A 27,809-nucleotide genomic window follows, 5' to 3' on the forward strand; every position below is an offset into this window, starting at 1 on the left:
AAATAATTACAGAAAGATAAAATGGCTTATGCAGGCTCGTGCTTCAGAAGCTCCTTGGCTTCTTGTCTCAGGTCACCTCTGGTGCCATCTTCCTGTTTTTCTTCCATGATGCCCATACCCTCTGTTCCCTATATGAAGCCTCTCACTGAATATCCCTTTTTCTCTAAAACTCTCCTCACTCCCTTTCCCTCTGAACTTATCAGAACCTGCCCCTTTGAAAATTAAGCCTTCTGAGGATCCAGAGGCTAAACCCTTAATTTCTTATAATTCTTAAACTAAAGCAAGCAGTAGTCAAAAATTTTCCTAAAGCAAATAAAGATCCTCACAAATTTGCTGAGGAATTTAATAGAGACATTCAAACACATCAGCCTGGTTTCTGTGACTTGTATCAGTAGTTCATATGCTTGTCAGTGAAAGCTAAGCCCAGGATTAGATGAAAACTGCTAATTGGGAAAATCCCGAAAGGCCTCAGAATTACAACTGGGAGACCAGCTTGCTAACTTATTTGATCAAGCTCTGAAACTGCTAGGTGATTTAAGCAATTCTTGGGGCTTTTACAAAGCAGGCTGAGTGGGGAAAAAAATGTAGGTTTTAATAAGAATCTGATAAACCTGTTCATTGGTATTATACCAAGTTTTGGATTGTTTTTTATTTTTATTTTTATTTTAGCTGTACCCAAGGCACATGGGGAATTTCCTGGGCTGGGAATCCCAGGCCAGGGATTGAACCTGTATCACAGAAACAACCTGAGCTGCTGCAGTAATAATGCCAGATCCTTAACCTGTTGCACCACAAGGGAACTCCTGATTTCAGATCGCTTTTAAAGAAAAATCTGGTCTTCCTCTAAATGTTGATTCCACCCAGGTAGCTTTTAACTCTACGCTTATTAATAGGCTGAACCAGGACCTTTTCCTTCCAGTAAAAAGGACCAGGATAGAAGAGGAAATTATGTCCACTCCAGATTTAGTCAATATGGCAAACTAACTCTCTTATTTAGATGAGTCCACTAAAAGGAAGACTTAAAATTCTTAATCTTCAACTCCAGCTAATGGAGGCTCCTAACAAAACCAAACCCTCCCTAGTTTCTGCTATTACTGAAAAGAGACAAGGCATTAGAAAAGAGATTGTTACACAATTGAGCATTTCAGGCACCTTCAGCCCTCTAACCAGCCTTTCCAATGTTATCTCAATTCCCAATGATGGGGATCTAAAGAACTACAGGGGCCCTTCCTAATCCCCTCTCTTAATCAGCTTGGAGAATCACTATTCCAGTACTGAAGCCACACTCTTGGTGCTAAATCCCACCACTATAAGGCAGCCCCTGCCTCAGAATACTAAGGCAGTTCAAATAGTGAGGATCTCTAATGAACCTCAAGAGGTTCCTCTCTCTGAACCTGTTCCCCTTTCATTTGGGCCCTTTTCTTATTAGTTCTTTCACCCAATCCATTTATTAAACTTAGACTTCTTAGAATAGTACCATGTTGGAATTTCTTTTCTCCCAAAGGAGGGAAATAATTCTAGAATTTGTAGAATTTTTTTTAATTTGTTTCCTCTCTGACAGTACTAAAGCTGATTCTGAAAACACTGATTATTTGTCCCTACTGAATCAGCTACTTCTCTCATTATGAGCAAAATCTCCAAATGATATTGGTAAAATTCACAACATAATAGCTAATATTAAGTTTTTTAATAGAGCCCTCAAAGCCTATTTCCAGAATTCATCAATATCCTATACATAAAGAAGGCCCTTGAGGTATAAAGCCCATAATAGAAGATTATAAGGTTCAAGGCCTCATTATCCTTTGTAACATTCCCTATAATACTTTTATTTACCAGTGAGAAAGCCTAATGGCTGAAGGTAGAATTTTGTCTAGGACCTCTGAGCAATAAACAAACACCATTATCCCATTATCTCTCAACACCCTATTGCCCCTAACCCTAATATGTCACTAACAACCATTCCCACTGGAGGCAAATTCTTGACTTCTATGGTGCATTTCTTTAATATTCCAGCTGATAAAGCCAGTTAATACCTTTTTGCTTTCACTGGGGAATAGTAATGCCTCAGGGTTTTACTGAGTCATTTTTATATCACAAAATTTTGAGCTGATCTGGATGATGCAAAGTTCCCTAGAGGTTCTACTTTGTTGCAATACATGGATGATTTACTTCTTTGCTCTCCTTTATAAGCCTCCTCACAGGAAGACAGAATCCACTTGCTAAAGCTTTTGCCTTAAAGGGACATAAGGTTGTCAAGGAAAAATTGCAGTTTGACAAAACCAAGTTTGATATCAGGGCATCCAGTTATCAGAACAAGGGCTACATCTGGATCTAGATAGACTTAATGGTGTCCTAGGTTTTCGCAAACCCCAAACTAAGCACTGCTGAGAGGTTTTCTTGGGTTAATGGGTCAGTATTGAAACTGGATTCCAAATTTCTCTCTTATGACCAAACCTTTGTATATTTTGCTAAGCATCTGACCCAATTTTAGGGATAAACTAAATGGAATAGCCTTCAAGGCCTTGAAGAAGAGCTGATGAACCCATCTGCCCTTGGGCATCCCAATTATCAGATTCCCTTTTTGTATATGCAAAATAAGAGAATGCCCTTGGGGTACTCATTCAAAAACATGGGGATCATCTTTGACCCACAGGGCATTATAGCCAGCAAATGGACCCTGTGGCATTAGGATACCCCTACTGCCTTAGATAAATGACTACCATTGGCCTTTTGGTTAAGGTCACCCCAAAAATTATTGTGGGCTCTCCTTTGAGCATTTTTATACTGAATGCAGCAGAAGTCCTCTAATACTCACCACACTCAATATTTCTCAGATGCTTCACATCCTATGAGGTTCTTTTGTTAACTGCTCCTCATATAACTCTTTACATCGTAATAATCTGGTACTCTTCTCCCTTCCATCACCAACAAAGCCCCTCATGACTACTTAACACTGATGGATCAGCTCTGATTTCTCCTCATTATGATCTGCTGGAAATCTCTTTGATTTCATGATTTACTTATGGATGGTTTAAAAGGTAACGATGGCAAATATTGTGCTGGATATGCTGTTGCCACTCCTTTTGATGTTATGGTAGCGTCATTAACTACGGCTACTTCAGCCTACAGCCTGAATTATCACTCTTATATGGGCTTGTACTTTAGCCGAGCGCAAAACCGCCAGTGTTTATACTGATAGTAGATATGCTTTCAGAGGAGCTCACAATTTTGGAATGGTGTAGATGAACATGGATTCCTTACTTCCAGTGGAAATAAAATTTAAAATAGTCCCTATGTTCAGGAATTGTTGGATGTGATACTTTTACCTGCAACTTTAGCTGCTATTAGGATTCTGGGGCATTTTAAATTTGATTCTCTGGAAGCTAAGGGAAATCATCTTGCTGACATTTTCACTAGGAATCCTGCCCTTTAGGGAACCAACAACAGCCAGGCCTCTGTCATGGTCCAAAGAAATATTTCTCCAAATGATAACTTGAGCAAATTGGCTAGAAAACCCCAACAAGTGGCCTCAGGAAAGGAAAACAAGATTGAAAAATTAAACAATTGTTGGTTTGATAAAAAGAGAAAGCTCTGATTTAGACCAAACAATAACCCAGTCATACCAGAGACTCTAAAATTCCCACTCTTCACCACTGTACGTGCATTAAACCATTGGTCTACTGACAAAAGGATAGTATTCATGAACCAACATTGGTGGGGAAACATCACAAGGCTTCAAAAAATACCTATCTCATTTGTCCCACTTGTCCAAAATACAACCCAGGTAAGTATGTTTTTACTGCTCCTGGACATTTTAGTCTGCCTAATGAACTATTTGAGGTCTAGCAAATGGATTTCATACAACTTCTTCAGTCTAATTGATATAAATATGTTTTAGTAATGGTCTATGTATTCTCACAATGAACTGAAGCCTTCCCTTACAGACAGGTTACTGTCTCTTCTGAGGCTAAAGGCCTATTTGAAAAGATGATCCATACATGGGGAACTCCTCTTGAACTTCACAATGATCAAGGGGCCCATTTTACTGGTCAGGTCTTTTTGACAAGTTTGTTTTTTTTGGCCAGTTTTACAGCACTTTCTCTGAACTTACCATCCTAAATCTTTTGGTTTAGTTTAACTCTAAATGTATTATTAAAAATCAGTTGCAAAAATTTTAGAGGCCCTCCAAATACCTTAACCAAAAACATTGCTATTGGTTCTTCTGAATCTTGTATCCACCTCTTTTGGAACTCATGAACTCTCATTCTCTAAGATAAGTAAAAGAATGCCAAATGCACTTGGCTTTTGCCTCTTTTGATCCACAACTGATAAAAGGAGAGATACAACAATATTGCAAAGGCCTAACTGGTTCTATTAAAAATAACCATGTTTTCATGCAACGTATGACCAGAAAAAATTTAAAAAAACAAACAAACATGTTTTGGTAGTGCAATCTTTTCACAGTATATCTTCAGGAGACAAAGACCTTTAAGTGTCACACCTTTCAACCTGGAGGTTTTTATCTATTAGAAAAGATACTTCCAGATGGGCTCTCCGTAACACTGCTGACAAGGCCCTGCCACGTACCGCTAACCAATGCTTGTGCTTCCAAACTTCAGGGAATAGACTCTTGGATTCACATGATATATCTAAAGAAAATACCAAACTCTGTCTGGACCTGCACTTCATCTGGTGACCTGAAAATAAAGATTTCTTGGAATTGAAGCAGATAACATCAGAAAAGATAGACCACACCTATAGGAAGTTTGTCATTGAATCTTTGATAATGACACAATATTTTGAATGATTTCTAATACTATGATCTTGATAATATATGGACTTTGGATAAAAAGCACCTGAGAATAATTGCTCCTACCTCTCCTAGTCACTTGAGCATGATCTCAATAGATTTCCAATCTGTGCTCTTTCCCTCTGACATGAGATGCTGCTACACCCAGAAAAAGTCTTTCATTGTCATTTAGGGACAAAAAGCCAATGAAACCGGAAAAACCTGGATTTTCATCAGTGATGCTTTCAGAGACAGATCTTGATCAAAGGGGTGAAATGTAAAGAATTAATCAATGGAAATCTTAATTAAATAGAGTCTAGAGACCAGAGGGGTAGCTCTCATGCCCTGTGATAATAGCAGAGCCCAACAGGAAGGAAAAAAAGCTACTTTTCTTTCCTGGAAACAACTCCACCAATGAAAAACCATGAACTCCTAATTTCCTTTTTTCTCGCTGTGAAAGTTCTCTTTCCCTTGATGTCAGGGACCTACATGTGGCTTGCCATGGCTGCAGACTCTGAATTGCAATTCTTTGATGATCCTGAATAAACCCAGTTTTGCTAGATAAATAACTGGCAGCCTATTTGTTTTAGGTCAACGAAGTTAATGACCTAAACAATCAAACGAATCACTCCAAGGGTGAGCTGGTGGACCTATTTCTTCCCTCAGTGCTGCAGAAATGAGCTGAAGAGGGTTCTGAGAGATTCACTGGGTAACCCTGCACAGGGCAATCCTACACTGGGAAACTTCCTCAGATCAGTCTCCTGAAGAGTTTAACATGACAGCTGAATGACATGTATGATGAAAAATCCCAGAAAGACTTACAACTTGTGATTGTTAGTGTTATATGTCCACTTGCTAGGCCATGGTGAGCCTAGATTAAACATTGTTTTGGGGGGGAGTTCCCATTGTGGCGCAGTGGAAATGAATCCAATTAGGAACCATGAGGTTTCGGGTTTGATCCCTGGCCTCGTTCAGTGGGTTAAGGATCTGGTGTTGCCGTGAGCTGTGGTGTAGGTTGCAGACATGGCTCAGATAATGCGTTGCTGTGGCTGTGGTGTAGGCTGGCAGCTGTAGCTCCAGTTGGACACCTAGCCTGGAAACCTCCATATGCCATGGGTGCAGCCCTAAAAAAAAAAAAAAAAAAAAAAATTGTTTTGGGTGTGTCTCTGAGAGTGCTTCTTGATGAGTAATATTTGAATTGGTAAACTCAGCAAAGTAAACTGATCCCCCCAATGTACATGGGCAACCTCCAGTTCTCTGAAGGCCTGAATAGGAGGAGGAAGGAAGATTTCACTGTTTTTCTTTCACTGCCTCACTGCTTGAGCTGGAACATCTTATTTCATAGTCTCTTTCCACCCCTAACTGGGGTTTAATTTCATTGGCCCCCTTGCTTCCTAGGCATTTGGACTCAGACTGAATTGCACCATCACCTTTCCTGAGCCTCCAGCTTGCAGATAGCATTAGAGGACTTCTCAGCCTCTTCCATAATCATGTGAGTCAATTCCTTATGATATATTAATTTCATATATATATATATGAGAGTATATACACATACATACACACATGCACACATATACATTTATAAAATCATATATCTTATTGGTTCTGTTTCTATGGAGAAATTTGACTGATGTTTAGAGGGAAAATGGTGATATTTTGGAGCAAAAATGGGGTGGTAGTAAATAAAAATTCTAGTGGGCACTTGAGAATTCTAGATAATGAATGTGTAATAAGGAGGTCAATTAGTAGAAATTCAGTCAAATGAGATGCAGAGAAAAAGAAGAGAGAATAGAGCCCGGAGCACTGATGGAGCAGGACAGACAGTAGGATTTAGAAGGAAAAGGGAGGGAAGATGAAGGTTCCATGGAATTGCAAGGGTTCTAATTCAAACTAGTCACTCCAGTCACTAAAGGTATGAGACATTTATTTTTCTCTTAGTTACATAATATAGAATAAAAATGATTATAAATAAAATCTGGTACACAGTCTCAGAACATCTGAGTTGATTCATATCTAATGTTACATTTTGATTGTTGACCAAAGTTTTGAAGCTGAGCAAAGGAGGGATGTAGATAGATGAGAGATTTGTATACTTCTCTCCATTTTCAAAATGGCTATACTACTCACAATAGTTTACTTGGGCATGCCTTTGATGTCTTTTTTGTTTATTGGTTTTTGGAATGGGAATCACTTCCTCCAGAAATACTCTGATGGGCCTGTCTCTCATATTTCCTCATTACATCCCATGCTTCAATTATAACAGCATTTATTACACTGTATTAGACTTATTTGTTTGTATTATATAATGTTTTTACGGGTGCATTAATTTCCTAGGGCTGTCATAACAAAGTACCACAAACTAGGTCACTTGAAGCAACAGAAATGTATTACCTCATAGTTCTGGAGGCTAGAAATTTAAAAGTAAGGTGTCAGCTGGGTTCTCGGAAACCTGTGTAGGGGAGAATCTTTCCTTGCTACTTCTAGCTTCTCATGTTTGCCAGAAATCCTTTCCATTCCTTGGCTTGGAGATGCATCATTCCAGTCTCTTCTTCTGCTGTCATTTGATCATCTTTTCCCTGCATGCCCCTCTCCTTTTCTTATAAGGAACCAACTATATTGCATTTAGCACCCACCCTCTTCCAATATGACCTCATCTTCTTAACTAGTTATATATATCTGTAATGACTCTATTTCCAAATAAGTTCACATCCTGAGGTAATGGGGGACTTCATTCTATCTTTTTTGGGGGGAGGGGAAGGGGCAAAATTCAACCCATAACAGAGGAAAAGGATTGTGTCTACCTCATCTTTCTAATACTTGGATCTTTAGCAATTACCCCATTGCCAAGCATACAGAACATGTTCTATAAAAATAGTGATGAGTAAATGAATGTATGAGTAGGGGAATGAGTTTGGACTAAGAAATCAGATTCCATTCTTGGGTAAAAGAAATTCATATAGAGAGGGTAGAAAGTTCTAAGGCCCTTCCAACTCCACAGTTCTGTGATTTGTTAGTCTCAACACTGGTTTGGTTTCAGTTATTTCAGAAATATTCTGTGAAATGAAATTGCCTACTGGTTACATATTTGCAAATCTCAAATAGACAAGATGTATTTAAGTACCATAAAAGATATCCTAGTGTATAGAATTATATGCCTTTTGTTTGGGTTTTTAGGAGATTTCAAGGGTCTTTTCCCTGGTATGTTAACTTTTTTCAGGCTATAAAGGAGAGGGACAAAGAATCAATTTGAGTTATAAGAGTGACATCTTCTGGCCAGCACTGGATAGTGCAGAAAGGTTGACGCATCAGAAAGGGAAATAAATGGGTTCATTCTGGATTTGACTATCAGACATTGGAAAGGAAAAGAAAAGAAGTACATGTGGAAATAATAGAAACTATTAACAGGTAAATGAATGCATTTTTTTAGAAAGGAAGAGTGAGTATATAGCCTAATATATATTTTGTAGAGTTCACCAGAATTTATTTTTTGTCCTGAAGAAAAAAGGGAAAGATAAAACATAAATGAAGAGATCATTCAGAAATTTAGCATGAGGATATAGACTGATCAAAAATATTCTTGATGAAATACTAATGCTCTGAAGTTCTTTTAAGATGTTTGGGAAAAATATGGAAGAGTTTCTTAGATACTTTGACAATCAGACTGTTATTTTCCTGGGTCCAGAGGCAGAGCTGTGATTGGATATGAGAGGTCTTGTTAGCAGTTTCCATTTGTACCTTCTGTCATTTCTGTCTGGCTTGCTTGCCCCATCTCAGGAACACCATTGGGATAATTACATTTTCCTTTATGAGAAATGTGTATCCTTTCTTACCTTCTCACTTATTCCCCAGTTTGTTGTTAGCTATCTCTTGAAACTGTTTCATTTTTCCTTTCATGATGGTTCAGGGCAGAGTACATTTCAGAACACATATGTGTCCTGAATACAGCTGATGCCTCTGTGTTAGCCACATAATTCCTTGCTACTATCAATTCTGAAAAGAGGACAGAAGAGAAAGGCAAAACAAGTGAAATTCATCAATTAGTTGAGCTATTGAGTGTTGCTCATATGCTGGGGGTGAGAGAGTTGAAGGGTTATAGGGTGGTAAGCAAGATGGACTGGCTTTCTAATCTCAGGGAACAGCAGAGATGGAGTCAAGCTAAAAAAAATAAAAGAATTATATGGATAATGAATAAATAACAAGGTCCTAAGGTATAGCACAGGGAGCTATTTTAATATGCTATGATAAACCATAGTGGAAAAGAACATTAAAAGAAGGAAAAACAACAACACGTGCTACAAATGTGATACTTAATCCTGAACTGAATGTATTAGGAACTAATTACTTTTTAAGACTTTCACTGAATTTATAAAATAATAGTTTTGAAAAAATTAACAATTAATTATCTAATCATTATTGTGGTAAGAGCTTCTAAAGACACAGGATGCTAGAAAAGTACGTAACAAGGAGTCCTGATCTTATTTAAGTGGAAGGAAATGCTTTCCAGACACAGAATATTTAAGCTAATAAAAAAATGAATAAATGTTCTTTAGCTAAAGGAAAGGATTGTAAGGCAATATTATAAACAGAGACAAAAGCATGTGTTATGGCACTTAGGCCAGAATGGCAAATAATAGGAATACTCCTCTAGCTCTATCTGTGTGTTAAGCACAAACTGATACTTTCATATATATTATTTGATCCTTAAAATAGCAAAAGTGTCCAGTGCATTAACATTATTACCTCCATTTTATGGATGAGAAACTGAGGCACAGATATATTAAGTACCTTTCTAAGGTCATGGAGCTAGTAAATGGCCAATTGAAAGTGGAACATAAGGAGCCCAGCTCCAGAACATGGAACATAAAGAGTGGAGGAAGATCAGCGTGGAGGCGCCAAATGATGGAAGCTGCAATTTTATTTTCTTTAGGTGTGCTGGCCTACTTCTACAGATACTCAGCCAATGCAGCCTGAGCCTTATTAGTCATCAGCTTACAGGGAAGGCAAACACATGCTATACTTATAATTTGTTTCATGAGAACTAGAGGAGGTGAAGACGCAAACCTGCCTTCTACGGAAGGAGGCCTTTAGTGCAAAAAAGGATGTGCAGGAATTGGGTTTGCTGGGTATTGCAAATCAGTAGGTAATTCTTATTATGCATTTCTGAAAGTGAAAATTTGACTGCATTTATCAGAATTCTTTTAAAATTTAGTGGGGAGGAACCCTCTGTGTATAGCTGGAAGACCAATGAAAACCACGAGGATTACAGCCCTGGCATTTTGTAAGTAGCCCTAGCATCTAACCAAATACCTTTAAAAAGATATTCACACCAGCCTTAAGTCTCTTTTTGAAAATATTAATGTAGAAAAATTTCTATTTTATCATTAAAATAAAACATCTGTTCATTCTTAGTGTGGTAAAACAAAAACAAGCTGGTGTGGGGGTCATTAAAATAACCTTTATTATGCACTGCAGCCGACCTTGTTTCTTTTTTCTTTTTCTGCCTCACAATTTGAAGTTTTTAACTTTTTATAATCATAGTTGTACTGATTTTTCAACTTAAATTTTCTTGTGGCATCTAACATGAAGACTCATAAACAAGATTACACACCACTAATAAAAAATAAGAAAGATTATTACTCAGAAGGCCTTAGGCTGTGATTCTACATGCAATTCATTTAATAAGTAAGCAAATAGTAGAATCTTCCTGCTCCCACGCAGGGGTTGGGGTTGTGTCCAGTGTACAGAGGAAGAGACAGCTGCATCTGTGACAAATTTTCCAGCCCTCTGGTGATCTAGAACAATTCAAATCCTCAGATTAGGAATTCTCCACTTCTTGGGCCCTCTGCGAACATCGAGTTACATTCCCCACTAACTACCTGCTTCCATGTTAGGTAAGATGGAAAAGAAATTGTGTGATGTGAAGGGTAGAGACAGCTAAAGTCAGGTTTTTGCTTTTTTTTTTTTTTTTTTTAAATGTCAAATGTTTTTTGTTCAGTGCTTTGCAGTCTATGATGGTTGATTTTATGTTTCGAATTGACTGAACTAAGGGACACCCATATAGTTGGTAAAACATTGCTTCTGGGTGTGTCTGTGAGGCTATGTCATTGTTTCCAGAAGAGATTAGAACTGTAAACTAAGGAGATCCTGCCATTTCACCTATATCAAGTAGTCTTCATACACAGTCTTTCAACTACACAATAACCCTAAAAATAAGCATCACAATTTCTTTTTATTATATGAAGGTAAGGCTCAGTAAAAACAGGTTAGTCACAAAAAAATGTTTTGGTTGGAGCTAAAGGGTTTTTTTTTGGAGAGCAGGGCACAACTGCAGCCTGAGAAAGTTCCGCTCCAGGGATTGAACCTGCATCATAGTTCTGACCTGAGCCACATCAGTGACAATGCCAGATCTTTAATTGCTAGGCCACCAGGGAACTCCCTTAATTCTGAAGTTTATGGGTTATTTTTTCTCTACAAAGGGAGATTTATGGAGCTCTGGGATGTTTCTCTTCCCCCACTGAACCATCTGTTCATCTAGGATGGGGACTTAAGCATAAGTCTTTTTTGCTCATGGTTGCATTCCCAGTGCCCATGACACTGTCTACGTGCCATTTTTTTTCTCACCACTTGAATGATGATGAAGATAAAATGATGAGCATTCCTCAAGAAAAAGAAAAGTATACCTAGATGGATTGAAAATAATAATAATTCTCCAATAATAAATAATAATAAATTCCCTAAGAATTTATATTGGATAATTTGTGATTGCCTACCCCCTTTTTTTCTTTTTAGGGCTGCACCTGTGGCATATGGAAGTTCCCAGGTTAGGAGTCGAATCAGAGCTGCAGCTGTCAGCCTATGCCACAACCAAACACACAGGATCCGAGCCACGTCTATGACCTATACCACAGCTCATGGCAATGCTGGATCTTAACCCACTGAGTGAGGCCGGGGATTGAAACTGCATCCTCATGGATACTAGCTGGCTTCATTACTACTGAGCCACAGTGGGAACTCCTGTGATTGCCTCTCTCGACCTACTCTCTACTCGACCATTTGGAGTCTGGCCTGGGAAGACTGCATCAAGGGAACTCCTTTGCCATCTAGTTTCAGGTTGTTTTCAGCCAATGGGAGGCACTGGCAGGAGATCAGCAGGCTGGTGGGGAGAGAAAGCAGAGTAATTTCTCCATCCTTTGTTTTTTTTTTTTTTTTGCCTTTTCTAGGGCGGCTTCCCGCAGCATGTGGAGGTTCCCAGGCTAGGGGTCTAATCAGAGCTGTAGCCGCCGGCCTACACCAGAGCCACAGCAACACGGGATCCAAGCTGCAACTGCAACCTGCACCACAGCTCATGGCAACGCCGGATCATTAACCCGCTGAGCAAGGCCAGGGATTGAACCCGCAACCTTATGGTTCTTAGTCGGATTTGTTAACCACTGAGCCATGACGGGAACTCCGATTTTTCCATCCTTTGAAGGCATCTTCCCATGGCTGTATCTTTCCAACTTGAGTCACAGCCCCTACAAAGAAATCTACCAAATATTTCCCAAATTTCAATAACTGCTTCTTCCCTCTATTTTTTCAGGCCTGGAGGTAGCAACACCTATTTTTTTTTTTTTTTTTTTTTTTACCCCACTCACATACTTATAAATAGTTATTTTATTAAACTTTCTTCAGTTTCCTATCTGAGCATGGCATCTGTTTTATCCCAGGTACCTGAATTATTTAGTAATGTTCATTAATCCACTTAACACATATTTATTGAACTCCAATTATATGTGTGTTATATGTGTTGTTGGCAGAGGGGAGTGGCTTTTTTTTTTTTTTTTCCATTAGTTGTCAAATAATCTTTATTTTTCTTTGCAGTTCTTAGCTAGCTGGGCATTCCACCACACCACTGTTGATGTCAACTATGATGTCATGAGGGTGGTGGCCATCAACATCGCAGTCCACAGACTGGGCAGTCCCCAGGATATCTTTAATGGTTCCAGAAAGTTCTCTAGCTAAAGATCAGTGCCGCATCTGTCCAGCAATGTTGACAATCTCATCAAAAGTGATATTTCCACTGTGCTTAATATTTTTCTGCTTCTTTCTGTCTCTTGGCGGTTCCTTGACAACTTTGATGATCAGGGTAGAGGCAGAAGGTACCACCTCCATCCGGGCTTGTCTGTTCTGAATGGTCAGTTTCACTGTAATTCTCAAACACTTCCAATCATCAGTTGCCTTGGTGATGTCATCATCAACCTTTTTTGGAGACAGACTCAGGGGACCAATCTTGGGGGCCAGGACAGATGTAGCACTGACTTTTCCACCAGTGCATCTCAGGTACATGACTTTGATCTGGTGGGGTCGAACTTGGGTGGCATGGTGGAGGTGGCTGATGTCAGATGAACCCGGATTCTGGGGGAAAGAAGACAGTTGCACCTTGGCCTGGCAGGGAGGAGTGGCTTTTAGAAAGCTGATTTATTCCCTTTTATTTAGATAATATTGTTTCCCTTCCTCCAACATGTCACCATCCAGGTAAATAAAAATGGGTAGTAAAAAGTTTTTCTTTTACTTTTTTTTGTTTTGTTTTCTACTCAACTATGAATAGTTATTTTACATGCCATGTAACACGGGATTGAAGAAAAGCCCCTTCCCCTAAAGGTCATTCTTTTTTCATACTCTAAGAAACCTGGTATGTATTCTATGGCACATAATTTGAACTAGTCACATTTCAGGTGTTTGAAATCCATGTTGACTAGTGGGTGCTGAATTGGTTCATGTTGCTCTGCCACCTTGATGGAAATTTCTCTGTCATCTGTTTTGTTCAAGATTCTACCCTTATTGCATTTATCTGTTTATATAATCACTGCCTCAGAGATCTAATTTACTCCAGAGGAATTAGCTATTTTGATGATTTCAAATATTATATCTCTATATAGAATGTTTATGGACTCCATGAAGTCAATAGAACTCAACGTAGTCTCCCATTATACCCAAAAAAGTGGCTTCCCCAATCTACAGATTTAAAATGATCCCTATAAAATTACCCATGACATTTTTTTCACAGAACTAGGACAAATAATCCCCAAATTTACACAGAACCACAAAAGACCCAGAATTGCTAAAGAAATCCTGAGGGAAAAGAACAAAACTGGAGGCACAACCCTCCCAGACTTCAGACAATACTACAAAGCTACAGAAGGCAAAAGAGCATGGCAAAAAACAGACACATGCATCAGTGGAATAGAATAGAGAGCCCAGAAATAAACCCACACACCTACAGTCAATTAATCTTCAACAAAAGAAGCAAGAATATACAGTGAAGAAAAGACAATCTCTTCAATAAGTGATGCTTGGAAAACTGGACAGCTGAATGTAAAAGAATGAAATTAAAACATTCTCTTACACCATACACAAAAATAAACTCAAAATGAATTAAAGACCTAAATTTAAGATCATATAGGAAGAACACTCTTTAATATAAATTGCAGCAATAGTTTTTTGGACTTTCTTCTCTTTTTTTTTTCTTTTTTTGCTTTTTAGGTCTGCACCTGAAGCATATGGAGGTCCTGAGGCTAGGGGTTGAATTGGAACTGTAGCCACCAGCCTACACCACAGCCACAGCAATGCAGGATCTGAGCCATGTTTGTGACCTACACCACAGCTCACGGCAATTCCAGATGCCTAACTCTCTGAGCAAGGCCAGGGATTGAACCTGCATCCTCATGGATGCTAGTCAGATTCGTTAACTGCTTAGCTACGATGAGAATTCCCCAATTGCAGCAATAGTTTTTTGGATCCATCTCCTAGAGTAATGTAAATAAAAGCAAAAATAAACAAATGGGACCTACAAACTTAAAAGGCTTTGCACAGCAAAGGAAATCATAAACAAAACAATAAGACAACCTACAGACTGGGAGAAAATATTTGCAAACAATGCAACTGACAAGGGTTTAATTTTCAAAATATACAAAAGCTCATACAGCTTAGTATTAAGAAAACAAATAAACCCACCAAAAAATGGGCAGATGACTTCAATAGACATTTCTCCAAAGAATACATGTAGATGGCCAACAGGTACATGCAAAGATACTAAATATTGCTAATTATTAGGGAAATGCAAATCAAAACTACAATGAGGTATCATCTCACACCAGTCAGAATGGTCATCATCAAAAAGTCTAAAAATGATAAATCCTAGAAAGGGTGCAAAGAAAAGGGAACCCTCCTATACTGTTGGTAGGAATGTAAATTGGTACAGCAGCTATGAAGACCAGTATGGAATTTCCTTTAAAAACTAAAAGTAGAGTTGCTATATGATCCAACAATCTTACGCCTGGGCGTATATCTGGAAAAGATGAAGACTCTAATTCAAAAAGATACTTGCACCCCAATGTTTACAGCAGCACTCTTTACAATAGCCAAGACATGGAAGTAACCTAAATGTCCATCAACAGATAAATGGATAAAGAAGATAAAATATATATAGATGGCCAAAAAGCACTTGAAACAATGCTCAACATGCCTGATTATCAGAGAAATGAAAATCAAAACTACCACGAGATACCACCTCACACCAGTCAGAATGGCCATCATTAATAAGTCCACAAATAACAAATGCTGGAGGGGATGTGGAGAAAAGGGAACCCTCCTGCACTGTTGGAGGGAATGTAAGCTGGTACGACCACTATGGAGAACAGTATGGAGGTACCTTAGAAAATTATACATAGAACTACCATATGACTCAGCAATCCCATTCTTGGGCATATATCTGGACAAAACTCTACTTAAAAAAGACACACGCACCCACATATTCATTGCAGCTCTACTCACAACAGCCAAGACATGGAATCAACCCAAATGTCCACTGATAGATGATTGTATCAGGAAGATGTGGTATATTTACACAATGCAATACTACTTGGCTATAAAAAAGAGCAAAATAATGCCATTTGCAGCAACATGGATGGAACTAGAGACTCTCACCCCGAGTGAAGTAAGTCAGAAAGAGAAAGAAAAATACCATATGATATCACTTATATCTGGTATATAATATATAGCACAAAGGAACATTTCCACAGAAAAGAAACTCACGGATTTGGAGATGGAACATGTAATGTGAGAAAAAAGAATGTGTGTATGTATGTGTAACTGGGTAACCATGCTGTGCAGTAGAAAAAAAATAAACAAAAATTAAAATTAAAAAAATATATAATAAATATATATAAATATGTATACCATATATATATTATATATATATAATGAAAAGAATGAAATAATACCATTTGTGGCAACATGGATGGACATAGATATTACACTAAGTCAGACAAAGACCAATATCATATATCACTTGTAAGTGGAATCTAAAAAAATGATACAAATGAATTTATTTACAAAACAGGAACAAACTGACAGACACAGAAAACAAACTTAGGGTTACCAAAGAGGGAAGGGAGTGGGGATGAATTAAAAAAAGAGAGTAGTTTCCTTTTTACTTTGTCATTTCTAGAACTGACATAGTATCAATCATCCAGTCAACAAAGGTTAAAAGTTTAAATTCTCACTAGTCTATTTCCATTCAACCAATTGCTTCCCTACCCTATGACTATGTTCAGAGAATAAACCCTCTTTGTACAGGTGACCCTTGAATAATCTGAATTTGAACTGCACAAGTCTCATTATACACAGATCTTTTCGGTAGTAAACACTACACTACTACGAGACATCAGTGGTTGGTTGAATCTGTGGATGCAGAGGAACTGCAGATTCAAGGGCCAAAAATAATTATACTCACTTGACCCTACAGTTGTTCAGGGGTCAACTGTATTCCTATTTCAGACCCTTTGAGGATATTGCTATTTAATTTTTTAAGGAATGGCTATGATCTTGTTACACATTCTTCAGACATAGGATAAGACTCTGTATTTTCTGCCAAAGGAGACTAGAGATTTTTTAGTTTGGAATTCAAGGTGCTTTATAATGCTGTCTTTACCTCTATTCTTACCTCTTAGTACTTTCTTGAGTGTGACCTGTGTTCCGGGAAAACAAAAACATTTTCCCTCAAGATTATTTGCAGTTTTCCCCCTTTTATGTCTTTTTACTATTGAATTCTCTACCTAGAATACTTTCCTCTTTTACCACCTGGCTCAGTTCTGCTCATACTCCTAGACACCATACAAAAGTCCCTTTGGTATCAACCATCCCCATACTCTTTACCTATTCTCTTAGAAAAACAAACTGAATGTGTTCTCCCACTCCTTGGAACATACAATTGACTTTGTTTTGCCTCTCTTATATTACTGGCTGACTTTTGCCTTGAAATAGATTGATTGTATATTTTTCATTCCATTCTCCTAGTTTGTAAATTTTTTTGGGGGGGGTTATCTCACACACACATAGGAAGCCATGGAGGTAGATAAGATCATTCAGACTGAGGGTTTTGGAGAACAAAGAGGTCCAAGTTGGTATCTTGACATATAATATTTGAGAATTAGGTGAAGAATAGGAGTCAAGAATTCTTAGGTATGGAATAAATGTCTTTCTACTGCTAGCATCTTCAAATCTAGGCCAACTTAGCATTTCCCTGGTGTGCCCATTAGTTGAATTGAATCAGACTTTTAGGGGTGTGGTTTTTTTTTTTTTTCATCTAAATAGATGCTAAGATAAGAATTTCTAGGAGTTCCCATCGTGGCACAGCAGAAACGAATCCAACTAGGATTCATGAAGTTGCAGGTTCAATCCCTGGCCTCACTCAGTGGATTAAGGATCCAGCGCTGCCATGAGCTGTGGTGGAAGTCACCAACATGGCTCAGATCCACTGTGGCTGTGGCACAGACCAGCAGCTGTAGCTCTGATTCTACCCCTAGCCTGGGAACCTCCATATGCTGCAGGTGTGGCCCTAAAAAGTAAAAAAAAAAAAAAAAGGAAATTTCTAATATTGCTTTATCTTGCTATAGCAGATATGTACCACTACTATAAGTTTTTTGTTTGTTTGTTTTTGTTTTTTGTTTGTTTTGTCTTTTTAGGGCCACACTCATGGCATAAGGAAGTTCCCAGCCTAGGGATCAAATTGGAGCTATGGCTGCCAGCCTATACCATAGCCATAGCAATGCCAGATCTGAGTGGTGTCTGTGACTTACACCACAGCTCATGGTTATGCTGGATCCTTAACCCACTGAGCGAGGCCAGGGATTGAACTTGTGTCCTCATGGATTTTAGTAGGGTTCGTTATCGCTGAGCCACGATGGGAACTCTCACTACAACATGTAATTACTTTTATAATTTCTGTTCATTTTCCCCTTTTTCAATGAAATACACAGAGGTTTAAAAGGACATTTGCTCAAGTTTTGAAATAGGCTGTCTCTGATATGACATACGGGGACTTTTTCTTTTCTTATATGATTCTCTATATTTTCAGCTTTTTAAAAATTTATTTTTATAATAAGCCTTTAAGTATTTCCAATAATAAATATCAAGTTAAAAATAAAGACTATATCATGAAACTTTTTGGCTGAGCTGCCTTTTATTTTCTTTCCAAAACCATGCTTTTATGCCAAGACACATACTTCTTAAGATCAAGGTAAAAAATAAAAGATAAAAATGGACTTCAGCCAAAACATGTAGGAGGCTGTCCGAAAGCACTATAGTTGCTTCTGATTAAAACCAAACTGAACCAAACTTTCTTGAAAACAGGTTTCTAAAGTGACTCGAAAGTGATAGCAAACAGTTTCAATTGAGGGCAGTTCCTAAGGCCTAGAGGAGCAAGAATTAGAAGTTTGGAGAGTAAGTTTATAGACTCTGGGGATTCTTTTAGAGGTTCCGTGTGGTGTCCGATGGGAATTCTTCATAAATAAGGTCTAAATTTCTAACTATTACTCCTAATGCTTAAGCATAGGAAAAGCCTAAGTTTAGTAACAATGAAGGATGTTCCTCTCTAAAAATCACTGGAGACCAAACTTGTATGTCTGTTTACAGGTTTACCTCTTATTTACCCCTGTTTATCTTTGTTATAACACAAAATTTTGAGACTCTGAAATTAGAATTAGCAGCTGGTATTATAGTACATTCATAAAGAATCACTAGTGAAATATCCTCACCTTATGCAAAAAAGCTTGAGAATCATCTTCACTCTCTTTGTGATAGGCAAGGAAGGAGGGAGATTACCAAGAATCGAATGGATAAAACTCCTGAATAGGAGGATGAAGCAGAAGGTAGGAGGAAGATCTGCACCTAAGACTTGGTCATTGAGGAAATCACTTCTGTTTTATGTCTCTAATGGAAGTAAGAATTTCAGCAAGTCCCACCTCCTATAGATAAAGTGCTATGCCAGAGCCATAGCAACGAGGGATCCGAGCCATGTCTGCAACCTACACCACAGCTCACAGCAACGCTGGATCCTTAACCCACTGGAGCAAGGCCAGGGATCCAACCCTCAACCTCATGGTTCCTAGTCGGATTCGTTAACCACTGAGCCACGACGGGAACTCTGATAAGTACTTTTTAAGCTCTTATGTTTAGTGTATAATTTAACTTAAATGGAAAATGTTTAAAGCCATTTAATGATATCTTTTAATACTTGTGCGATCGCAATATAATTGTTCTTCCTATTGGTAAAGGTGAAAGAAAATGAAATTCAATATTAAATACTTTAAGAAGTATGGTTATAGTGGGAGGCCATTATGTTAAATTCTACTAGTAAGCAAATCATAAAATTTTGTACAGCAACCAAATACAGAATGCAATTAAGCATACAACAGCTGTACATGTAGTTAGTGGAAATTTACTTTTAGCTTGAAAAATAGGCATATAGAGGAGAGTCCTAAACTACGATTTTACTTGAATAAATCCTCCTAAAAAAATATTATCCAAGCTGAGAAGAAATATAAAAACCAAAAAGAAAAAACAAGAGGCAAATAAGAAGTTCAATGCATAGGAATGGGTAAATGGGGAAAAACAAAATCACCTCACATGTGTTGAAAGCCAACTGGGAGCTGATACTGTGATGAGTACTTTGCATGTGCTGCTATATTTAACTTCACAACAATCCACTGAGATAAGTATTGTCATATACGTTTATAGACAAGATCATATAACTGGTATGTAATACTTCTGGGATTCAAATTTTAAATATCTCACTCCAAAACCTATACTGGAATGGTTAGCTAGACTTAAGAGATGCATGTAGTGATTAAAATTACAGTAAGAATATTTTGAGGAGGTACAAAAACTTTCCAAATCACCAATTCAAGAGACACTTTCTGCTATTAAATACTTTCTTATATCCTTATAACAATTCTACTTACATGTACAATTAAATCTCTGTGTATTATGTAATTAATATATTCATACATGCCATGGTCAGTGTTTGCAGAATGTACACTTTTTTGACACCATTTTAGCAGCAATCAAGGGATACATAAATGAACCCTCAGAGAACCTAAGTTTTATTAGGGGAAAAACATAATGGCAGATTTTGATCATTAGAAGGTAGAACCATACAAAACTGCCACATTGGTGAATACTGGAATTTCATGTGGTTCAATATAGAAAATCTAAATGTTAAAGTATGTTTGGGGAACATGGCTACAGACATCAGGACATAAGTTCCTATTATTTGTACATTCTTATACATATTCCATTTAGGATCAGGTATCTGCTGAGTATTTTAAGAGGGCAGTCAGTCTGGGGAGGATTTTTACTTACAACAATAAATCTAATCAACATCTTAGGAATTACCCAATCTTTGGTTTAGATTTCTGATAAACTCTCGGGAGATGTTTGGCAATGTCTGAAGACATTTTTGGTTGTAACAACTAGGGGAGTGGTACTACTGGCATCAGTGAGTACATACAAGATAGCCACTCACCATTCTCATATCCTGACAAAACACACAAGTTATTCTGCCAAAAACGTTAATAGAAATTTTTGAGAAATCCTGCACTGAACACAGGATTCTGTGTATCAGTAATTGGGAGAACACTATACAATTATATTTCCCAAGTCTTGGAGGTTAACTTTCCCCAAACACCCATTGCATATGTCTCTGCTGAGATGCTCAAACTTTATGGTGAGGAGGGAGGAGAAAAGTTGGCAGAGTGGAAGGACTCACCTCCTCCCTGTAAATAATATGCACACTGAAGTATTTCATATTCTCTATCTGGTCTTCTGTTTTTATTGTTGTCATTGTTGGGGCCTTAGATATGTAATGGCTTAATCACAGATATCGTAAACCATTATAATTGATTTATGCCCGCTCTTATTTTTTTATTTTTTATTTTTTTGCCATTTCTTGGGCTGCTCCCGCGGCATATGGAGGTTCCCAGGCTAGGGGTCGAATCGGAGCTGTAGCTGCCAGCCTAGGCTAGAAGCCACAGCAATGCAGGATCTGAGCCGCGTCTGTGACCTACACCACAGCTCAGCTCACGGCAACGCCGGATCTTTAACCCACTGAGCAAGGCCAGGGATCGAACCTGCAACCTCATGGTTTCTAGTCAGATTCGTCAACCACTGCGCCACGATCGGAACTCCCCCGCTCTTATTTTTAATTTTAGGTTAAATATTTGTCTCTATCTCCTACCTTGACCTCATTCTTCTTTCCTTACCATTTAGGCCAATTTGAATATATGTATATCAATGAATAATGTGCAGTATTTTTGCATTTTATTTTTATAGAAATTGAATTGTATTATTCTTCTCATTCTGCTTCTCCTCTTTAGACTCAGAATTATGTTTTAGACATCTAGTGTAGTGATATATGTAGAGTTTTTTCATACTTTTGACTGATGACTGCATTTTTGACATTTTACCTACTCATTGCTCCACTTATGGCCACATTGTTTCTAATGTGGAAACAATGCAGGGATGCAGATTTTTGCCCATGTCTCTTTTTGTGTCTGTGTAAAAGATTCTTTAGAGTATATCGCCAAGAATGTAATAGCTGTTTCATTTAATGCTGCCAAATTCCTATCCAAAATAGCTACATTATTTACACTTTCAGCAGTGCAAGAAAGTTTTCATTTTCTCTTACACTTCTTTAATTGTTCTCTTTCCCACAACCTAAATAGCCATTTTAGACCTTTTTTTTTTTTCTCCTGAAAACTCCAGCTTCCTGCCTTCAGGAAGGAGGTGAGGGAGCAAGCTGCAAACCCCTATCTGTGAGATAGTGCGGCTGGAGTAGAGTGGGAGGGAGGGACAGTGACAGATGATGAGACCAGAGAGTTGCTGGGCCCCACAATCTGTGAAGCCCTATGTATTACTGTAGTAGATCCTCTGGGGCTGCTCATGGCCCCCTTATCAGGCCCATGCAGTACTATGAGCATTCAGCAGACAGAAGCCATATGCCCTGGTAGGTCTTCTCCTTACACACAGCAAATGTGCACTGTGTTTATACATATAGGTGTTTTAAAGCTGGTCTCCTTGTCTTAGGGACTAGTTCTGTGAGCCATTCGTGCACCAAAGCCCCAATGCTGTGGATCAGGCCAGGCAGACTTTGCCTGAGAATACATCCTTTCGGCTCTTTCCCCTTCTCTATCCTGTTTCACTCTCTCCTTTACAGGTCGCATTTGGGATTATACCTTCATTATATCACTTTTACAGGAACTCTCATCTCAGGCTTTGCCTTTAGAAAACCCAAACTAAGTTAGTCATTGTAAGAATTTTGACTTTTAGTCTATGAGTGAAATGGGAGCCGTTACAGGGTTTGAGAAGTGACATTGTTTGGCTTATATTTAGAATCACTCTCCTCACACTTGCGTCGAGACAAGACTATGAGAGAGAAAAGGGGGGAAAGCAGAGAATAGGAGGTTATTACAGAAAGCCATGTAAGAGACGATGGTGGCTTGATAGCAGTAAAGGTAGTGAGAGGCAACTGGTTTTTTAGAATAATCTGAAATATTATACATAATATCTTGATGGATCATATAAAATGCTGGCATTAACTGCATAATAGTGCACTCAGAGGGCTGGTTGATGAAGTGGTCTGTTTTCTGAAAAACAGTCTTTGTATTTCATTCTCCATAGAAACTGTAGTTAGTTAACCGTCTGTTTGATTTTGATTCATTATCTCTTCACTATAAAGTTAGCAATTTTAAGAGTTCCTGCTGTGGAGCAGTGGGTTAAGAATCCAAGTGCAGCAACTTGGGTTGGTGGGGAGATGTATGTTTGATCCCTGGCACAGTGCAGTGGGTTAAAAATTCAGCATTGTAATAGCTGTGACATAGGTCGCACCTGCGGCTCAGAAAACATATGCTGCAGGTGCAGCTATTAATAAAAAAAGAAAAAAGTTATAGCAATTTTAAAAGGAGTTTTATTGGGATCAATTTCCTTTTGTTTAGATAAGCTAAAAAGTATTTGTAAAATTTAAAGACCTGTACTAAAAAATCTAAAGACCTAAGTACAACTCACTGTTAGGCTAAAGGTCCTGTCAAAGAATCTATCTAAACCACTGATGTTTTCTACACTGGTCTTGGGATTAGATCTGTACCTCAGTGGGTATTTTACCTTCCATGTGCTTTATCCCTCAAATATATCTACAGAGATAGTTTCTACTTTTGTCCAGATCCCACGGCTTCCACTATAAATCTAATTTGAGATGAGGAAGCTTGAGTCTGATCATCTCTAGTTATAAACTATTGGGAGAAATGTGTGTGCTCAGATTCTGATCAAAGAGAATATTAGTAACCTGAGTGTTTAATTTCCTGCCTTGCATAGAGAAAAAAGTTAGGCACAAATCCTGTATGCATCTGTAGATCAACAGTTTCTGTTATTCTGTCAAGACCCCAAGTAGACAACAAATCACTCCTTCTCTTTCATTTTTAGTTTTACTTCCTTTTCTTTTCTTTTTCTTTTTCTTTTTTTTGTCTTTTTGGCTTTTCTAGTGCCGCTCCCACGGCATATGGAGGTTCCCAGGCTAGGGGTCTAATCAGAGCTGTAGCTTCCAGCCTACGCCAAAGCCACAGCAACGCGGGATCCGAGCCGCGTGTGTGACCTACACCACAGCTCACGGCAACACCAGATCCCTAACCCACTGAGCAAGGCCAGGGATTGAACCCATAAGCTCATGGTTCCTAGTCAGATTCGTTAACCACTGCACCACAACAGGAACTTCTAGTTTTACTTCCTCTTCTACTCCTCATTCAACTCTTCACTACCCCCACTGAATGTGAGAAATCAAGATTTAGGATGAATTCTTATCCTTTTAAAAGAACAACAACTTAAAATCATATCCCTGTTTGTCTTTTAAAGGGAGCAAAGCACAGGGAGTTAACTCAAAGAATATCATGTATATAGGAAAGGAATGTATATTTTTCTTGTTTACATGTTTCCAGATAAGTTGAGAGGATGAAACCTTAGTAATTGAAACTTCAGAAGCTTTCATTTCCTTAGAATTTTGCACCTTCTTCTATTTTGCAATCTGTCTCACACACACACACACACACACACAAAGTTCTAAGAAAGATCTCATATTGTTACTTTCAAATTTGTTATCTTCACAGGGTTAATGTAATTTAATTTCAGAATATAAATTGCCATAGATAAGTCAATAAACTATGTTTACTATTCAAATAATAAATTTTATTGTATATCCTCAGAATTCTACTGAGGTCTCTGAAGGAACTATTAATCAAATATAAAAATTCAATGAATGCTGTGGTTTCAAATTAAATCCATATCTTGTTTATTAAGTGTGTACATAATAGTCACCACTTTAAGACTCACAAGCAGGCACTTAGTAAATTTTTCTTTTTTTTTTTTCTTTTGCTTTTAGGGCCACAACTGTGACATACAGAAGTTTCCTGGCTAGGGGTTGAATTGGAGCTACGGTTGCCAGCCACAGCCACAGCCGTAGCCACAGCCACAGCAGTGCAAGATCTGAGGCTGTGTCTGCAACCTATATCACAGCTCATGGCAATGCCATATCCTTAATCCACCGAGCTAGGCCAGGGATTGAACCCACGTTCTCATGGATACTAGTCAGGCTTGTTTCTGCTGAGCCACAATGGGAACTCCCTTAATAAAATTTTTAATTGGTGATATATGCTTTGGGGAAATTTAAATCACCCTAGTGACAGTTATTCTCTTTTGCCTCCTGGCTTAACCACTTCTTGAGAAAAGTCTTAAAACTATATCTCTTCTTTAAACATAGTTTCTTCTCATATTTATGTCATACCGCTCAATATGTGATTTGGTGTCTATTTTGGGGCTAGACAGAATAATAGAATAGTAGATACAAGCGGAATTTATGGCTAATGTCTTTCTCTATACAATATAGGAAATCAAACTCTGATGTTACCAATGTTCTTTTATACAGAGTCTAAATCTACAGAGTTCATCCAATAGTTTATAACCTTGATGCTATCAGACTCCTCCATACCATATTATGTCTCCTTTTCCTTATTTATCTCAGCTATGCCTACAAGAGGGCTGTAATCTGATTAAGTTGTCTCTCTCCCATACTTCTGTGATTCTTGGCTTAATGAGTTGCCCTGAGTAATAAATTCCCCTTAGCTGATGTTTTTCTAATGAAATGTAGAAATATGCCACAAATTTTTCTTTGAACAGTGTAGCAGAGGAGGAAGTTGGCTGAGAGAATTTTACAAGGCACACTAGAATAAGTTCAGAGGTGAGAACAATTAATTTTGATCAAGGGAATTAGGGAGGCCATTAAGAAAATATTTCAACTATACAAAGATAAGGAAAACTTTAAGTGAAAAAGGGCATTATAGGCAGAAAACATCACAAGCAAAAATTATGAAGAGGCACTATTCTTGGTAACTGAGGTAAGAGGTAGCAGATTAAAATACAAAGCTATTGGATCCAGGCTGTTAAAGACCTTAAATGCCAGGCTGAGGGAATCTGGATTGTAGTTTGGAAACTTAGTAATTATTTCTTAATATTGCTTTTGGTCCATTCTCTCTTTCATCTCCCTTTCTGGGACTCCAATTAAGCATATACTATACTTTTTACCTGATCTCAAATCTCTAATGCTCTGTTTTTGTGATTTCTATTTTGTATGTATAATCTTTATTATTTACTTTCTTCTGCTAAATTTGGATTTAATTTGTACTTCTTTTTCCGGTTTCTTAAGGTTCAAAGGTAGGTTTAGACTGAAGAGCTTTCTTTTCTAATGTATACATTTATATCTGTAAATTTCCTCTGAGCAACAGTTTTGTTATGTTCCATAAATTTTAGTGTGGTGTGTTATCATTTTCATTGATCTCTGAGTGTTTTATTTTTAAATTTTATTTAAAAAACTGTTACTGATTTACAGTGTGTCAATTTCTGCTGTAAAGCAAAGTGACCCAGTCATATATACATTCCTTTTCTCATATTATCTTCCATCATGTTTGATTTCTTTTTGACACTTTTGCTGCCTGAAAACATGTTGTTAAATTTCCACCTATTTGTGAATTTTCTACTTTTTCTCCAGTTATTGACTTCTCATTTAATTTCATTTTGGTTTGAGAAAATACTTTGTATAATTTTATTATTCTTTAATTTATTGAGACTTGTTTTATAGCCTAATATTAAGTCCATCATGGAGAATACTCCATGTGCACTTGACAAGAATGTGTTTTGCAGTAGATTGCTTTATATATGACTGTTAGATCTAACTGGTTTATTCTTTAAGTCTTCTTTTTCCTTAATTATATTAAATGGTTGTTCTATCAGGAGACATCAAGATGATGGACTAGAAGGACATGGAAATCACCTCTCCCCACAAACATCAAAAATACATCTACATAGCAATAAATACATACTTATCAATAATTACTTTAAAAGTCAATGGACTAAATGCTCTGATCAAAAGACATGGAGTGGCATAATGGATAATAAGCCTAAAGTATGCTGCCTAAGGGAGACTCACTTTAGGGTGAAAGACACTCATAGATTGAAAGTAAGGAATGGAAAAAGATATTTCATGAAAATGGAAGTGACAATTAAGTAGGGTGGCAATACACATATCAGATAAAATAGATTTTTAAAACAAAGTCTATAGAGAATGACAAAGAAGGACGCTATATAAAGATAAGGGATCACTATGAGAAAAGGACATAAAGGGAGAAATCAACAGGAATACTATAATAGTAAGAGACTTTAACACTCCACTGACATAAATAGACAGATCTTCCAGACAGAAAATCAATAAGGCAATAGAGATCCTAAATGACAATATAGAACACTTGAACCTAATTGATATCCACAGGACACTACATCCCTCCAAACCCAGAATACACATTCTTTTTAAGGGCACAGAGAACATTCTCTGGGAGAGACCATATACTAGGACACAAAACAGTTCTCAACAAACTTAATAGGATAGAAATTATTTCAAGCAACTTTTCTGACCACAATAATATGAAACTAGAAAATAACAACAGAAGGAAAAATGGGAAAAATACAATTACATGGAGACTAAACAACATGCTACTAAAAAACCAGTCAGTCAATGATGAAGTCAAAGAGATAATCAGAAAATACCTTGACAAATGACAATGAAAACACAACCTAACAAAATCTATGGGTTGCACCAAAAGCAGTTCTAAGGGGGAAGTTCATTGTGATAGAGACCTTCCTCAAGAAACAAGAAAAATCTCAAACTAACCTACCACCTAAAAAATTAGAAAGAGGACAAAGAAAACCCAAAGCCTGAAGAAAGAGGGAAATAATAAATATCACAGAGAGGAAATAAATAAAATAAAGATAAATAAAACAGTAGAAAAGATAAATAAAATCAAGAGGTATTTTTTGAAAGGATAAACAAAATTGACAAACCTCTGCCAGGCTCACAAAAAAGAAGAGAGAACACAAATAAACAAAATAAGAAATGAAGGAGGAAAAATAACAACTGGTACCATAGAAATATAAAAAATCATAAAAGTATACTATGAACAGTTATAATGCAGAGTTCCCGTCATGGCTAAGTGGTTAACGAGTCTGACTAGGAACCATGAGGTTGCAGGTTTGATCCCTGGCCTCGCTCAGTGAGTCAAGGATCCAGCATTGCCATGAGCTGTGGTGTAGGTCATAGATGAGGCTCGGA

At 37.6% G+C, this 27,809-nt stretch overlaps 1 protein-coding gene and 1 pseudogene across 2 annotated transcripts in view; both read right to left on the bottom strand.

The window, feature by feature from the left end:
* The window catches only part of LOC110260239 (uncharacterized), a 440,837-nt gene that overhangs the window by 24,633 nt on the left and 388,395 nt on the right, over window positions 1–27,809 (bottom strand). The gene's annotated exons all lie outside the window — the stretch shown is intronic.
* LOC100526166 (large ribosomal subunit protein uL11 pseudogene) lies at window positions 12,515–13,277 on the bottom strand (annotated as a pseudogene).

This window comes from Sus scrofa, chromosome 4, assembly GCF_054392235.1.
Source record: "Sus scrofa isolate SSC_HxYL_T2T_F1_AM1 chromosome 4, Sscrofa_HxYL_maternal_Yorkshire_Landrace_v2.0, whole genome shotgun sequence".
NCBI classification, from domain to species: Eukaryota; Metazoa; Chordata; class Mammalia; order Artiodactyla; family Suidae; genus Sus; species Sus scrofa.